Source organism: Globicephala melas, chromosome X, assembly GCF_963455315.2.
Source record: "Globicephala melas chromosome X, mGloMel1.2, whole genome shotgun sequence".
In the NCBI taxonomy this organism is placed as follows: Eukaryota; Metazoa; Chordata; class Mammalia; order Artiodactyla; family Delphinidae; genus Globicephala; species Globicephala melas.
In genome coordinates, this window is record NC_083335.1 from 86,551,341 (window position 1) to 86,568,604 (window position 17,264).

Below are 17,264 nucleotides of genomic sequence, written 5' to 3' on the forward strand. Positions count from 1 at the left end.
GCTAGGGAGACGTGCCCAGCCTTGTCTCCTTCCTCCTCCCTCTCCTTTCTGGAAGCTGTTGGGACTTTCCCATCTCTTGGGCATTTGTGTGTTCATCAGAAGACAAGCAGATGGAGGGGTGATGTTTTCCTCTTTACTTGGCATACTGTGGGCCCTCGAAGTCTGAAACGCAGAGTCTTTAACCTCAGGGAAATTATCCTACCTGGTTTACTGGAGTTGGGATGGACAAAAAAGCTTTGCTAGTGACCTTCAGCTCCACCAGGCCAAGTACCACCATGCCCTTGTCTGCCCTCACTTTGTGGTTAAACAGTGTCCACTTCACACAGGTTTCTGTTTTCTTATTTCTCTGAGGCTCTTCCAAATCTGACTTGATTCCGCCTGTTGTTAGATTCCTCCTCTTGTCAATACTTCCCTCCCAGTCAATTATTTTGTCTTTTGTGTTATCTCTATTTATTAAAAAATAAATAAACTTGAGAGCATATTACTCCCACGATGGCATGCTTCAGTGAGCAGTGTCTCAGTTCTGTACAGAGCTGCTTCTTTCCTTTTCTGTTGTTTGTTTGTTTTTTTTTCTCAGGTCCCCTTATCCAGAAAGTCTTCAGTCATTGGTCTTCCTCCTTTTCTCTCCCACTCACAGTGGCCACTCAGTGGCCCCTCCCGAAGAAGTCTGTCTGGAGCGCTGTAACTATTCACTGTGGTTCGTGGACCAGCAGCCTGGGCATGGCCCAGCCTCAGAGTAGAAGTGAAGACTCTTGGGAGCCACCTCAGATTGACTGAATCTGAATCTGCTTTTCAACAGCTGTTTAGAGTTTAGTTTCACAGCTGCAGCTATAGTCAGACGCGGGCCCAGCTGATCCCAGGTGACTCCCCAGCTGTCTTTCCCAGAGCCCACTCCTGCCTGGCAGATGCACCCTCTCGCTCAGAGCCTCCACAGTTTTGCTGGCGTGTGCACCCACCTCCCTGTACCTTCTCCCAGGGACTTTTTGGGCTACAATTCCCTCTTTATTGCTCCGTCCATCCCGTATCTGCTGCCCTGTAGAGATTCATCAGGGTTTCTTGTCTGGTAATGGCATGGCTTAACATGCTTCCAGTGTTTACAGGAAGGAGGAAGCAAACTCAGAGGCACCTTCCACCCTTTGAGTCACATTTCACTTATATTACAAGCTGTATTATATTAGAAGTGTCACATGCGCACGTTCAGTCTAAGTCTGCAGAACATTATGGAGTACAAAGTAATCTCGGTGCATTCCCAGCCACACCTCCAAGCACAGCTTGTTTTCAAGGTTTTTGTTTTTAATTCCTCTCATGTGCATCTCCATAGGTCCAGCGTATACCTACACACCTGCATTTCTGGAGCTCTCAGTTTTCTCTCCCCTCTATGAAAAAATAAGGATTTACCTCAATTACACGGCCTTCTACTCCCGTTCTTCTCAATGTTTATTAAATTTTTATTTTTTGTTTTTTTGTTAGCTACATTTGTAACTTTAAATAACATACTAAACTTCTAGGTTTGCATTCCATTTGGTAACTTTTTTAAAACCTAGCCAAGTGCCTGTGGCTTTTTTCTCTGCCTGGAACACAAACCCCTAGAGGCGAGAGCCTGCATCTTATTCTCATTCATCCAGGCGGGGGGCTGGTAGAAGCACTGGATAAGTATTGCTTTCATTGTTTTGGACTGGAGCAGAGGAAGGAGGTTTGTTATTCTTCCACAGCCCAGTGGTGAAGAGCTTGGGCTTTGGAGTTCACAGCCTGGATTCAGATTCTGGCTTCTTCACTCACAAGCTGTCGCTTTGCACGCGTGGCTTAGCCTTTCTCTGCCTGTTTGTAGAATGGGGCTAATGCTAGAATTTACAGGATTGTCGGAATTTAATGAGTTGATGAATGTAAAGCACCAAAAAGGGTGCTTGGAATAAGGGAAGTTCTCAATATATATTATCACGCTTTTTATTATTGTTATTAGCCATACGGAATATTTTTTTAAACGTAGTGGTCGTCAACTGGAGGTGTATCACATAGTGACCTGTGGAACCCTTGGGATACTCATGAGTAGGCCCCACCCTCTAGAAATTGTTTCAGAAATCTGGGGTAGGCCTAGTTATGCACGTTGTGAATAACACCCCAGATAGTTGTGAAGCCCATGTCTAGTTCAGATTCATTGCTTTAAATGTCCGCTGCAAAGGGTTCAAAGGACTGGGAGACTTAGCAAGGCCATCACCTAGGAGCACAGGTCAGGTGGGATGGAAAACAGGAGCGCAACAGCTTGGTTCTCTTCCCCCATTCCTCCATTCTTTAAGCTACTTCAGGGCCTGTATTCTCCTCTGGCCCCTGGATGAAATCTCTGACAGGTCTCATAAATTCTCTGGTCATTCTGAGATAATAAAAATCTTCTATCAAGATCCAAGTATCAAGAGTAGCCTCACTGTCGTATTTATTATTTTAAGTTTGTTGAGCTTTTCACAGAAAGAACTTTTACCTTTGTTAATTTTCTCTATTGTGTGTTTTCCGTTTTCCTTTTACTTTTATTTCTACTTCTACTTCTTTGAGCTTACTTTGCTGTTCTTTATCAGCTCCTTTTTCCCCCAACATTTTATTATGAAAATTTTCAGACAAAACAAGCAAAAGAATTATGGTTTGAACATCCATATAATACCACCTAGATTCTACAATGAATGTTTTGCCATATTTTCTTTATCTCCTATTTGTGTACTAATTCCTCTGTTGTTCCATCAGTCTCCCTTATTTTTTGTGTGGGATGCATTTCAAAGTAAGTTGTGGAGATCAGTACACTTCACACCTAAATATTCCCACAGGCATATCATTAACTAGAATTAAATATTTGTTAGTATTTTTTCTATCCTTAATACTTAACATGTAGTTTAATAAAAGGAAATGCATAAATAGCACAATATGATAGTGGGTTGTATATGGTAATGTGTTTTTTTTTTTTTTTTTGTGGTACGCAGGCCTCTCACTGCTGTGGCCTCTCAAATTGCGGAGCACAGGCTCCGGACGCGCAGGCTCAGCGGCCCTGGCTCACGGGCCTAGCCACTCCGCGGCATGTGGGATCTTCCCTTACTGGGGCACGAACCCATGTCCCCTGCATCGGCAGGTGGACTCTCAACCACTGCGCCACCAGGGAAGCCCCTATATGGTAATGTTTTAACGTAATTTCCATATGCATTTTCCATGTATTGTCATGATATATTTATTCTGATGTAACTGCATTCTTTTCTTTAAAATGAGGTTTATTGAGGTATAATTTATATACCATGAAGTTCACCTCTCAAGTGTACAGTTCTATAGGTTTAACAAATATATAGTCATTTAAACACCACCACAATCAAGATATTGGACATTTTCATTCCCCCTAAAACACTCCCTTGTTCCCCTTTACAATTAAACTTCTCCCCTACTCCCACACCTGATCTTGTTTCTTCTTCTAGTTTTGTTTCTTCTAGAATGTCATATAAATGAATCTTATAGTATGCAGCCTTATGTATCTTGCTTCTTTCATTTACCTTAATGCTTTTTACGTTCATCCATGTTGTGACATGTATCAGCAGTTTGTTCCTATTTGTAGCTGAATGATACTCCATTTGCTTATCCATAGACCAGGGTATGCACTTTTGAATTTTTTCCAACTTTTGGTTATTATGAAAGAAGCTGGTATGAACATTCATGTTCAGGTCTTTGTGTGGACATATATTTTCTTATTTCTTAGGTAAATATCTAGAGTGGGATTGCTTGGTCATGTGGTAAGTGTATGTTCAACTTCACAAGACGCTACCAAACTGCTTTCCAGTGTAACTGTACCATTTTGGATGCCCAGCAGCAGCATATGAGAGTTCTGGTGTTTTGCTACTTTGCTGGCACTTGGTATTATTAATATTGTTAGTCTTTCTTTCTAGTAGCTGTATAAGAGTATCTCATTGTGATATTAATTTGCATTTCTCCAGTAACTGATGTTCGGCATCTTTTCATGTGTTTATTTGCCATCTCTACATCTTTGGTGAACTATTTCTTGTAATCTGTTGCCATTTTTGTTATTATTAAGTTGTGAGAGTTCTTTATATATTCCGGATGCAAGCCCTCTATCAGCTATGTGTTTTCCAGGTTTTTACCCCCATGCTGTGGCTTGATTTTATCTTAACAGTGTCTTTCCATAAAAAGACATTTTTAATTTTGATAAAGTCCAGTTTATCAAGTTTTTCTTTTATGGTTCATGCTTTTTGTGCCCTATATAATAATTCTGTAACCCAAGGTAACAAAGATTTTCTCATATGTTTTATTTCAGAGGATTTATAATTTTAGCTCTTATATTTAGGCCTATGGCCAATAATGAGATGGATATTTTTACCTGGTATTAGGCAAGGGTCATTGTTTTTCTTCTTTTTTTGGCATATGCATATTTAATTGTTCAAGCAGCATTTTTGGAAAGACTGTCTCTTCTCCACTGATTTACCTGGGCACCCTTGTCAAAAACAGTTGAGCACATAAGCGTTGGTCTACCTGCCAATACCGCAGTGTCTTAATTACTGTAGCCTACATTAAGTGTTCACATCAGGTACTGTGACTTCCAACTTTGTTCTTCCTTTTCATAATGTTTTGGTCCTTGATATTTTCATATAAATTTTAGAATCAGCTTGCCAATTTCTGCACAAACGCCTACAGGGATTTTGTTTGGGATTACTTTGAATCTGTGGGTCATTGAAATACTAACAATATTGAGTGTTCCGATTCACAAACATAGTGTATCTCTGAATTTATTTAGGTCTATAAAAATTCATCTCAGTAATATTTGGTAGTTTTGAATGCATAGGTCTTGCATAGGGAATGCAACTGCAATTTAAATATTTCATTTTAAACGTATCTATTTGCTTTTTGTCAATATCTCCTTTTTTTTTTTTTTTACTTTAGTGGTTGCTCTGGGGATTAAGATATACATACTTAACCCTTTCACCACCTGTAGTTATATTTTAACTTTTCAAGTCATATGTAGAAGGTTTACAGTAATATAGGTCTCTTACCTTCCCTCCTTTATGTTATAGGTTTTCATATTTTAAACCCCTCAGACGATGTTATAATGTTTGCTTTCAACTGTCATACATACCTTAAAGAATTCAAAAGGAGAAAAATAGTCTCTATATTTACCAGATATTTTACCATTTCTGTTGATCTTTATTTATTCCTGAAGTTCCACGTTTCCTTCTGATATGATTTCCCTTCACCCTGAAGAAGATCCTGTATCATTTCTCTTAGAACAGGTCTGCTGGTGACAAGATCTCTTACTTTTTGTTCTCCTGAGAATTTTAAAATTTTGTCTTCGTTCTTGAAGAATATTTTTGCATCAGTGTAGAATTCTGGGTTGACATTTCTTTTCCTTTAGTATTTTTAAGGTGTTCCATTATCTTCTGGCCTCCATTGTTTCTGATGAGAACCTCACAGTCATTTGAATCATTGTTTCCTCATATGCAGTGTGCTTTTTTTATTTCCTGGCTATATTCAAGATGTTTTCTTTAACTTTGCATTCCAGATATTTGATTGTCATATTTCTGGGTGTTTCTTTGAGTTTACGTTGTTTCTGGTATGCTGAGCTTCTTGAATCTGTCAATTTACGTCTTTCTCCAAATTTGGGAAGTTTTTTGGCCATTATTTCTTCAGACATTTTTTTCTGCACTAGTCTCTTTTCCTTTGAGGACTCCAATGACATGAATGTTGGACCTTTTGATATTGTCCTAGGAATACCTGATGCTGTAGTTCTTTCTTTTATTTTTCCCAATTTTTTTGTCTCTACTCCTCACCTTGGCAGGTTGGATCATTTCTGTCAGTTTAACTCCACGTTCATTGACTCTTACCCCTGTCATCTCTGTTCTGCTCAGTTCATCCCATGTGTTGTTTTTGTTTGTTTGTTTTTAATTTCAGATATTGTCTTTTTTAGTTCTAAAGTTTCCATTTCTTTATTTTTTTTTACAGTTTCTGTATCTCTGTTGAGAACTTCTGTTTATCCATTCATTTCAAGTGTGTTTGCCTCATAGAGCTTAGTTTCAACAGCTGCTTAAATGTCTTTGGTATTTCCAGCAGCTGGCATCTGTTGATTATCTTTTCCCTTGAGAATTGGTCACATTTTGCTAGTTGTTTGTTATGTTGAATGATTTTGGATTCTATCTTAGATAGGGGTGATTGTTTTGTTCCTTTTAATCTTTGTTTATCATGTAATAAACCTAGTTAGATTCAAACCACTAGTTTTGTCTTGCCTTCTGTGGGTGTTGATTCCGGTTGGTTCGGTGTTCAAAGCCTTTGTTGTGCTTGTTTGCATCTGTGTTGTGTATGCACCATTTGGGGGTTAATTTGAGACTTTAGTCTTGTGTGGTGGTTTAAGTCTTTGTGCAGTTTTCAGAGCCTTTGCTCTCCTGTTTTACGGTTGTCTCCATGCATTTCTCACTCAGGTGTTAGACTTGAGCTGTGGTTGAAATCTTAGTTTTGTTCAGTTCTTAAAGCTTTGGTGTGAGGCTTGGCTTTCCCTTGTACACACAGCTCTTGGATGAGCTCAGGACTTCTGGAGTTTTGTATGCCATTGGGACAGAGTCTTGTGAAAAAAGAGCAGGGACAAAAAAGAAACTCACTGGTGTATGGGCTGCTTCTCCACTTTTTGACTCACCTTCAGAGTCTACCTGCTTTTTTTTTTTTTAACTTGTCAAGAGTCCTAAGTAGCTGCTTTATATATTTTGTCCAGAGTTTTTAGCTGCAATAATCAGCAGGAGACAGGGGCTGTAGTAGACATACTCCACTGTGGCTAGAAATGGAAACCTTGATTTTATTCGTTCTTGCTTTTATCTTTATTATTTCTGTTCTTCTGCTAGTTTGTATTTAATTTTCTCTTTTCCTAGTTTCATAAGGTAGAAGCTTAGATCACTGATTTGATAGCTTCCCTTTCTAATGTAAGCATTGTGAATGCTATGACTGCCTCTAAGTACTGATTTAGCTGTTTTAGCCTCTGTATTTGTGGTATAACTGACATACAAAAAACTGCATATATTTAAAGTGCATAATTGGATAAGTTTTGACATGCACACACCCAAGAATCCATCACCACAATCAAGATAGTGAAGTCATAGAGTGAGCTAGGAAGTATTCCATCCCCTCTTTAGTTCTTTGGAAGAATTTGTATGGAATTGGTGTTATTTCTTCCTTAAAAGTTTGATAGAATTCCCCAGTGAACTCATCTGGGCCTGGAGTTTTCTTTGTGGGAAAGCATTAAACTACAAGGTCAATTTCTTTAATAGATATTGGGTTATTCAGATTATTTCTTCATGAACAAAAACTTTGGTAACTTGTCTTTCAAGGAGTTTGTCCATTTCACCTAAGTTGTCAAATTTATTGGCATAAATTTGTTTACAATATTTCCTTATTATCCTTTTAATTTCTGAGGGTGTGTGGTAGTCTCATTTTAGTTAAAAAAAAAAAGTCTAATCACATGTAGAAGTGAAAACTATGAACTTCATTTAAAGGGAAATCTCTCCCCCAGCTAATGCCTGCTTCAGTGCTTCAGGCTGGAGTTTTTAGTAGCAAAGGAAGCATGCTCAGCTTTTTCTTTCTTTACTCCCCCTCACTCCCCTACGCAACAACTAGGCCATCTCTGGCTCCTTGGGTGAAGCAAGTGAGGAGGGAAGGACATACAAAGGACAAAAACAGTTTGCCCTAACTGATAAAGATGTCATCTGATATCGATGCTCTCTGCATGTGGCAGATTTCCAAAGACTGATTCTTCCTGTCCCTGGCATGTTTATGGTTTCCTTGGAGACGTCCCAGCTAGGAACCTTGACTGCAGTTTCCTCAATATAGACAGTGCCTCTTTTCCAACAAGTTATTTAATATATCTCCTCCCCACCCTCACCCTGCAGCACCATTGTATACTTCCAATCTCTTTTTGCTGAGGTCACCTTGATACTAGCAGAAAGCTCTCTCTCCAAAGTAACCCAATCCTGTTCCTATCCAGAGGGTCCACATCTGGCTTGTGGAGTATGTGTGTGTGGTGGGATCTGCACCTTGATCTCTTCACCCCCCATGCAACCTCTTTTCTGCGGTCACAGACTGCCTAACCCTGCCTGTCACCTGTAGAGGTTTTCTAGGTGCAAATCGGGTGCCAAGTCCCCTGCATCCCCAAAACTCTACTGGGCGTATATCAAGCAGGTTGTCTCCTTGAAGTTTTTCTTACTAGATTAGGGCTGAGGCGAATGTACTCCTCCTGCCCCTATTGTTAGAGAAAACGCCACAGCTTTCCAACAGCTCTCTCTGAAGAAAGTTTCTTCCTCAGCTTCTTCAACCTTAATACTCATAGTTTTAAGGTGTCTGTTACTGCTGAGGGACATTAAGTGGTTTTGGCCTACTCATTTTAAGTCCTGCAAAGGCCTCTGGACTGGGGAAGCACTTGGTAGTATTTTATTACCAGCCTTTGAAACAAAAAGAGTGGGGTTTTAAAAATGTTTTTATTTTCTTGTGATGAGAACATTTAAAAAATTATTTATAAAACAATTTCATAATAGATTTTTTAATTGAGGTATAGTTGATTTACGATGTTGTGATTCAGAGGTACATATATACATACATATACGCATCCTCTTTTATATTCTTTTCCATTATGGTTTATCACAGGATATTGAATATAGTTCCCTGTGCTATACAGTAGGACCTTGTTGTTTATCCATTCTATATATAATGGTTTGCATCCGCTAACCCCAAACTCCCACTCCATCCCTCCGTCACCCCGCTTCCCCCTTGGCAACCACAGGTCTGTCCTCTATGTCTGTGAGTCTGCTTCTGTTTCGTAGATAGGTTCATTTGTGTCATATTTGAGATTCCACATATACGTGGTACCATATGGTATTTGTCTTTCTCTTTCTGAACCTACTTCACTTAGTATGATAATCTCTGGGTCCATCCATGTTGCTGCAAATGGCATTATTTCATTCTTTTTTATGGCTGAGTAGTATTCCATTGTATGTATGTACAATATACATACTTCTTTATCCATGTGATGAGAACTTTTGAGATTCACTGTCTTAGCAACTTTCAAGTATGCAATACAGTATTATTAACTATAGTCACCATGATGTTATATGGGTTTTAATAAATATCATGTTAAACCAATTCCCTAAGAGCATGGATTGCAGCTGGGTTGGCAGATATAGCTTCTCAAATATCTGAAACTTCAGCTTTTGAACAGGAAGTGTCAATGTAAAAATGCAAAGCTCTGTAACCTTATGCAGCCATACTGATGATACAGACAATGTATGACTCAGACCAGTGCTACCCAATAGAACATTCTGCAGTGATGGCACTGTTCTTTCTCTCTAGAATTGTAGTATGGGCACACTCTTTACATTTTGGTAATCTGCTAAGTATGAGTTGGTATCTTATTATAATTTTCGTTTCCCTGATTATGAGTAAAAGTATTTGTCATTTCATATTTGGTGTTGACTGTTTGGATTTCCTCTTCTGTGACTTAACCTGTGCATACCCTATATTTGTGTTTTTCTTGGGGTGTTTGTCTTTTTGGATTTATATAGATTTTTTTTTAACATCTTTATTAGAGTATAATTGCTTTACAATGGTGTGTTAGTTTCTGCTTTATAACAAAGTGAATCAGTTATACATAACACATGTTCCCATATCTCTTCCCTCCTGCATCTCCCTCCCTCCCACCCTCCCTATCCCACGTCTCTAGGCGGTCACAAACCACCTAGCTGATCTCCCTGTGCTACGCGGCTGTTTCCCACCAGCTATCCACTTCACGCTTGGTAGTGTATATATGTCCATGCCACTCTCTCACCTCGTCATAGCCTCCCCCTCCCCCTCCCCATATCCTCAAGTCCATGCTCTAGTAGGTCTGTGTCTTCATTCCCGTCTTACCCCTAGGTTCTTCATGACCTTTTTTATTCTTTCTTTCTTAGATTCCATATATATGTGTTAGCATACGGTATTTGTTTTTCTCTTTCTGACTTACTTCGCTCTGTATGACAGACTCTAGGTCCATCCACCTCACCACAAATAACTCAATTTCGTTTCTTTTTATGGCTAAGTAATATTCCATTGTATATATGTGCCACATCTTCTTTATCCATTCATCTGTTGATGGACACTTAGGTTGCTTCCATGTCCTGGCTATTGTAAATAGAGCTGCAATGAACATTTTGGGTATATGACTCTTTTTGAATTATGGTTTTCTCAGGGTATATGCCCAGTAGTGGGATTGCTGGGTCATATGGTAGTTCTATTCGTAGTTTTTTAAGAAACCTCCATACTGTTCTCCATAGTGGCTGTATCAATTTACATTCCCACCAACAGTGCAAGAGGGTTCCCTTTTCTCCACACCCTCTCCAGCATTTATTGTTTCTAGATTTTTTGATGATGGCCATTCTGACCGGTGTGACATGATATCTCATTGTAGTTTTGATTTGCATTTCTCTAATGATTAATGATGTTGAGCATTCTTTCATGTGTTTGTTGGCAGTCTCTATATCTTCTTTGGAGAAATGTCTATTTAGGTCTTCTGCCCATTTTTGGATTGGGTTGTTTGTTCTTTTGTTATTGAGCTGCATGAGCTGCTTGCAAATTTTGGAGAGTAATCCTTTGTCAGTTGCTTCATTTGCAAATATTTTCTCTCATTCTGAGGGTTGTCTTTTGGTCTTGTTTATGGTTTCCTTTGCTGTGCAAAAGCTTTGAAGTTTCATTAGGTCCCATTTGTTTATTTTTGTTTTTATTTCCATTTCTCTAGGAGGTGGGTCAAAAAGGATCTTGCTGTGATTTACGTCATAGAGTGTTCGTGTGTAGTCAATATCTTTTCTTTATCTTGGTTATTGCTGGTGTGCTGGTGTCTTTTTTTTTTTTTTTGCTGGTGTCTTTTTAATAGAAGTTTTCATTGTAATTAGATCGATCAACTTTTTACTCTGTGCTTTTTGTATAATTTTATGTAACTTTTTTCTGACTGAGCTCATAAAGATGTCATATAATTTTCTTCTAAAAGTTTCATATTTTGCTTTTTATTTTCTTAAAATCTGCCTGGAATTTATTTTTATATAACTCGTGAGGAAGGAAACTATTACATCACCTTATTTCCCCACGTGGACATACACTTGTATCATGCTGCATACTGAACCCTTTCAACAGTGAGTTGCGATGCCCCTTCAGCTACAGGTCAAATTCCATATCCATGTGGGTCTGTTCCCAGGCTATGTTGTTCCATTGGTCTGTTTGTCCCTTTTCCATTTGCATGTTTTTATAACTTTATTCTAATGAGTTAAAGTATGTAAAGCACTTACAAGTGCCTGATACTGAGTGAATGCTATATAAATGTCAACTGTTACACACACCATTCTTACTGTTACTGATGTTGTAAATAGTTGGTAGGATGATTCTCCTTATCTCTTTGGACTCTTTGGTCTTCAAATAGGAATCATAGGATTCGTTTGTGAAGTTCCATGGAAAACTAGTAGGAATTTCAATTGCAATTGCACTGTGTTTGGAGATGAGTTGGAAGTACGTTGGGGTTTGGTATCTTTACTCTATTGAATTTTACCATCAGTGAACTCTTATTCAGCCTGTGTTTTCTGCCATTTAGTAATGGTTTGAACTTGTCTTCAGGAAGTGCTTGCACATGTTTTATTAAATTTATTCCTAGATACCTCTTAGGTATGATTGCAATTGTGTTTGGGATCTTTTTTCCTATTATGGTTCCTAATTAGTTAATACTAATGTATGACAATGTAGTGATATTTATATATTCAACTTGTGTACAGAAACCTCTCTGAATGCTTTTATTAATACTAATAGTTTTTAGATTCTCTTGGGTCTTCTGTGTAAACAATTATCTTCATAAAAAAATTTTTGTATTTTCCTGTCCAATTATACATTTTCTTTTTCTTCTCCCATTCTATTAGTCAGGGCCTGTATTACAGTGTTTTAGATACGGTGATAGCGAATTCCTTGTTTGTTTCTGATTCTAATGGAAATAATGATGAGGACAATCCTAGAAATGTAATGATAGTCAATGTGTGAGCACTTGCTGTGTGCCACAAATGCAGCATTCTGTGTGCTTTGTACACATTACAGAGTTTAATCCTCCAAATGACCCTGTAAAGGAGACTGGTTGTTATCCTTATTTTATAGATGAGAAACTGAGGCACAGAGAGAAAATGTAACTTCTAAAACTTTCACCATTAAGTATATTTGCTGTGGTTTTTTGAAAGATACCTTTCATCAAAAGCTCCTTTTATATCCCTAGTTGACTAAGACTTTTTTTTTTAACATCTTTATTGGAGTATAATTGCTTTACAATGGTGTGTTAGTTTCTGCTTTATAACAAAGTGAATCAGTTATACATATACATATGTTCCCATATCTCTTCCCTCTTGCGTCTCCCTCCCTCCCACCCTCCCTATCCCACCCCTCCAGGCGGTCACAAAGCACGGAGCTGATATACCTGTGCTATGCGGCTGCTTCCCACTAGCTATCTATTTTACATTTGGTAGACAATGGAATATTACTCAGCCATAAAAAGAAATGAAATTGAGTTATTTGTAGTGAGGTAGATGGACCTAGAGTCTGTCATACAGAGTGAAGTAAGTCAGAAAGAGAAAAACAAATACCATATGCTAACACATATATATGGAATCTAAGAAAAAAGAAAAGGTCATAAAGTACCTAGGGGTAAGACGGGAATAAAGACACAGACCTACTAGAGCATGGACTTGAGGATGTGGGGAGGGGGAAGGGTAAGCTGTGACAAAGCAAGAGAGAGGCATGAACATATATACACTACCAAACGTAAGGTAGATAGCTAGTGGGAAGCAGCCGCATAGCACAGGGAGATCAGCTCGGTGTTTTGTGACCACCTGGAGGGGTGGGATAGGGAGGGTGGGAGGGAGGGAGATGCAAGAGGGAAGAGATGTGGGAACATATGTATATGTATAACTGATTCACTTTGTTATAAAGCAGAAACTAACACACCATTGTAAAGCAATTATACTCCAATAAAGATGTAAAAAAACAAAAAACAAAAACATTAGTTCCTGTAAGAAAATAGTTTTCATTCAGAGTTTCATTTTATTACCTTAAAATAAGGAGTAATATAATATTGATTTTCCTGAGAAAGAATGTCTATGAATATACACAAAGTTTTTGCCAAAGATGTAGAAGATGAAAATTATATTAAGTCTAAATTATTTTGTCTTATTTCTGGTTATTTAATTTTTTTTCAGCTTTATTGAGATATAATTGATATACAACCATGTATTTGTCAACAGATGAATAAACAAAATGTGGCATATATGCACAGTGGAATATGTTTCTGCTTTAAAAAGGAAGGACATTCTGACACAAGCTACAACATGGGTGAACCTTGAAAACATTATGCTAAGTGAAATAAGACAGTCATGAGAGGGTAAATGCTATATGATTCCACTTATATGAGGTACCTGGAGTAGTTAATAGAGACAGAAAGTAGAATGGTGGTTTCCAGGGGTTAGGGGAAGCAAGGAATGAAGAGTTGTTGTTTAATGGGTACAGAGTTTTGGTTTTATAAGATAAAAAAAGCTATGGTGATGGATAGTGGTGATTGTTGCACAACAATGTAAGTGTATTTAATGCCACTGAACTATATACACTTAAAAATGATTAAAATGATAAATGTTATATTTATTTTACCACAATTAAAAATAAATAAGAAAAAAATCATGAGTGTGTGTTATATTTTCTCAAATGCTTATTTTCTGCATCTATTGGGAAGATAATTTTTTTGTCCTTTAATCTATTAATGTGGTGGATTATATTAATAGATTTTCTCATGTTGAACTGTTCTTGCATTCCTGCACTAAACTCTACTTAGTTGTAAAACATTTTTTTAATAAATTGAATTTAGTTTACTCATATTTAATTTCAGAGTTTTCCGTTAATGTTCAGAAGTGAGACAGATCTTAGATTTTCTTTTCTTGTACTCTACTCTTACTCTGGTCTATGGTTATCCTAGCTGCATAAAAGAGACTGCGTAATCTTCCCTTTTTTTTTTTTCCTAGTTTCTGAAACTGCACTGACTGAAGTATACCTGTTCTTAAGAGTTTGATAGCAGTCATCTACAACAACATCTGGATAAGAGGCCCCATTTTAGGGCAAGACTTTTGATTACCTAGTGAATTGTATAGTTATTTAAAATAATTACTGATTTATTCATGTTTTCTGTATCTTCTGTCAATTCTGGTCATTTTTTTAGACAATTATGTTTCATCTGAGATTTCAAATTTACTGACCCAAGGCAGTAGTCTCTTTTGATTAAAAAAAAGTTTAATTTTTATCAAATTAAATCATGCCCGAGGTTTAAAGAATAAAATAAATGTGCTAAAACTATAATGAATGTCAAGGGCATGATAGTGTACTTGGTCTTAGCCAAAAGGCTGAGAAGCAGTCAGGGCATGACAAACATAAAAATTCAGAATAGTGATTATCTGAGAAGAGAATGAAATGGGCATATGAAGAACTTCAAAGGTAAAAATAATTTGTTTTTTAATGAGTGGTGGATGTGCAGATACTTTTTGGTATCTCTGTTCTTTATAATTTACATATATCTTACAAAAATTATTTAAAATTTTCTGCTATGGAAGATGAAGATTTAGCTCACTTCATTGTTTTTGCCACTCATACACATACAAACACACAAAGACTTCTTTTTTGAATGTTTTTTTTTCTTTTTTATTGAAGTATAGTTGATTTACAATATTATATTAGTTTTAGGTGTACAACACAGTGATTTGATATTTTTATAGAATACTCCATTTAAAGTTATTATAAAATATTGACTATATTCCCTGTGTGTACATTACATCCTTGTGTCGTATTTATTTTATACCTTGTAGTTTTTATCTCTTAATCCCCTGCTCCTATCTGGCCCCTCCCCATTCCCTCTCCCAATTGGTAACAACTAAATTGTTCTCAGTATCTGTCAGTCTGTTTCTGTTTTGTTATATTCATTTGTTTTAGTTTTTAGATTCCACATTTAAGCAAAAACACGGTATTTGTCTTTCCCTGTCTGACTTATTTCACTAAGCATAATACCCTCCAGGCCCATCCATGTTCTTACAGATGGCAAAATTTCATTCCTTTTTATAGCTAAGTAATATTCCATTGCATGTATATGTGTGTGTGTATGTATGTATGTGTGTGTGTGTGTATCTTCCTTATCCATTCATCTCTTGATGGACACTTAGGTTGCTTCCATGTCTTGGCTATTGTAAATAATGCTGTTATGAACATTGACATGCATGTATCTTTTCAAATTAGTGTTTTCGTTTTCTTCAGATGTATACCCAGGAGTGGAATTACTGGATCATATGGTAGTTTCTATTTTTGACTTTTTGAGGAACCTCCATAGTGTCTTCCATAGTGGCTGCACCAGTTTGCATTCCTGCCAACAGTGTACAAGGGTCCCCTTTTCTCCACATCCTCACCAACATTTGTTATTTGTGTTCTTTCTGATGGTAGCCATTCTGACAGGTGTGAGGTGGTATCTCATTGTGATTTTGATTTGCATTTCCCTGATGATTAGTGATGTTGAATATCTTTTCACGTGCCTGTTGGCCATCTCTATGTCTTCTTTGGAACACAAAAACTTCTTGTTCTCCCATGTTCCCAATATGATTATACCATAAATTTGGTTTACATCAGTACTACTGTTTATAATATAATGACCATATAAACACTATAGACAGCTTAGCCATGTAGTCATCTATGATTAATTTACCTTTTCTGCATAACTTTTAGTTTTCTTTGGTTAAAAATTGTCTTGTTTCTTTCATTTGCTTCTTTCGCTATGTACTTATCACCAGTTTAACTTAAACATGACCAGTTGTCTAGAGTGATTCTGAATGCTTTCAGAGCTTCAAGTGTCCCATCAATGTCATACCCCTGAGTTTCTCTGGAGGTCTCTGATCACTTCCTTCTGGGTGGATTATCCTCATTCCTGTTTGCTCAGCTACCATCCTGACATCTCTTCACCATCATTCTGGGAATTCCCTCCACTTTCTGCATTGTTGGATTCCTTCGTTTGCTTTATGCCATGCCTTTTTCCACATTTCACTGGAGCACATTCTTCCAGTACTTTCCTAAGAAAGAATGTAGGTCCATGGGAGGTAAATTTTTTGAGATTTTTGAATATCTGAAAGTGTTGAATCCTGATCCAAGATGGAGAGTTGAGCTTGGTTGGGGTAGAGTTCTAGGATGGACATTTCTTTCCCTTAGACTTTTGAAGGCATTGTTCCATTGTCTTCTGATTGTAATTTTCCTTTTGAGAACTCTGAAGCCTATTCTGATTATTGATACTTGGTATCATTTTTTTTTCTATCTGTAAGCTTGTAAGATTTTTTCCCCTTTATTTCAATGCTTGCTGACGTTTCTTCATGTGTCCTAATAGGGGTTCATTTTCACCAGCATTGCTGGGCACTTGGTAGAGGAGACAAATCCCCGCAGGGATAGTTGCTCCTTTCTCGTGCAAAGCCAAGGTGCTACAGGGCTAGACAGCTGCAATTCAAGTCCAAGCGGCAAGTAAGGCTTTATAGAAAGCCCTTTTCACTTTGTCTGTGGGAGATTCCAAATTGACCCACTAAAAATAGGCACCGCCAGGCATCTAGTCACCCAGAAGAAAATCAGGTGTTCAGTGCCCCAGGCAGGCAAAAAATCATCTTATCATCATAGGGAACATTCCACAATCTGCATTCCCAAACTTCAGGCAGGAGCCAGGCCTGACATGTTAACACTTTGCTGCACATTACCTTTACTGGTGCTGTTTATTTCTTCATGGGGATTGGTGTTACCATATACTCTCCCTTCTTTCTTGGAGCTGAGCTCCAAGTTAGGTCAAGTAATGACAGCACTCTGGAGATGAGGCTTTTGGTGGAACTCCCTTCAGTTGCTGTAACAATGCCAGTTTTCACTGCTTCCGGACCACAGAGCTGAGGAGCCAGGGGTTTGGGGTGGAGGTGGGGGTGGGGGAAAGTAGCACCAAGTGGAAAACCACACACTTGGCTGCTCTTAGTGAGGTTCACTGGTTCTTCTTGAATAAATGATTTTTAATCTGTTGTGTGCCTTTGGTTAATTTCCAAAGTCCTGAAATGACAGATTTTGATAATTTTGCCAGTATTTTCATTGCTTTTATGGGGAAGAGGATTTACTAAGGTCCTCACTCCACTGTTCCAGAAGCCCTGCCTTAAGGCATTTCTCTT

General features: G+C 37.8%; 1 protein-coding gene across 1 annotated transcript in view; it reads left to right on the forward strand.

Moving 5' to 3' along the window:
• The window catches only part of ZNF674 (zinc finger protein 674), a 55,418-nt gene that overhangs the window by 21,673 nt on the left and 16,481 nt on the right, over positions 1-17,264 (forward strand).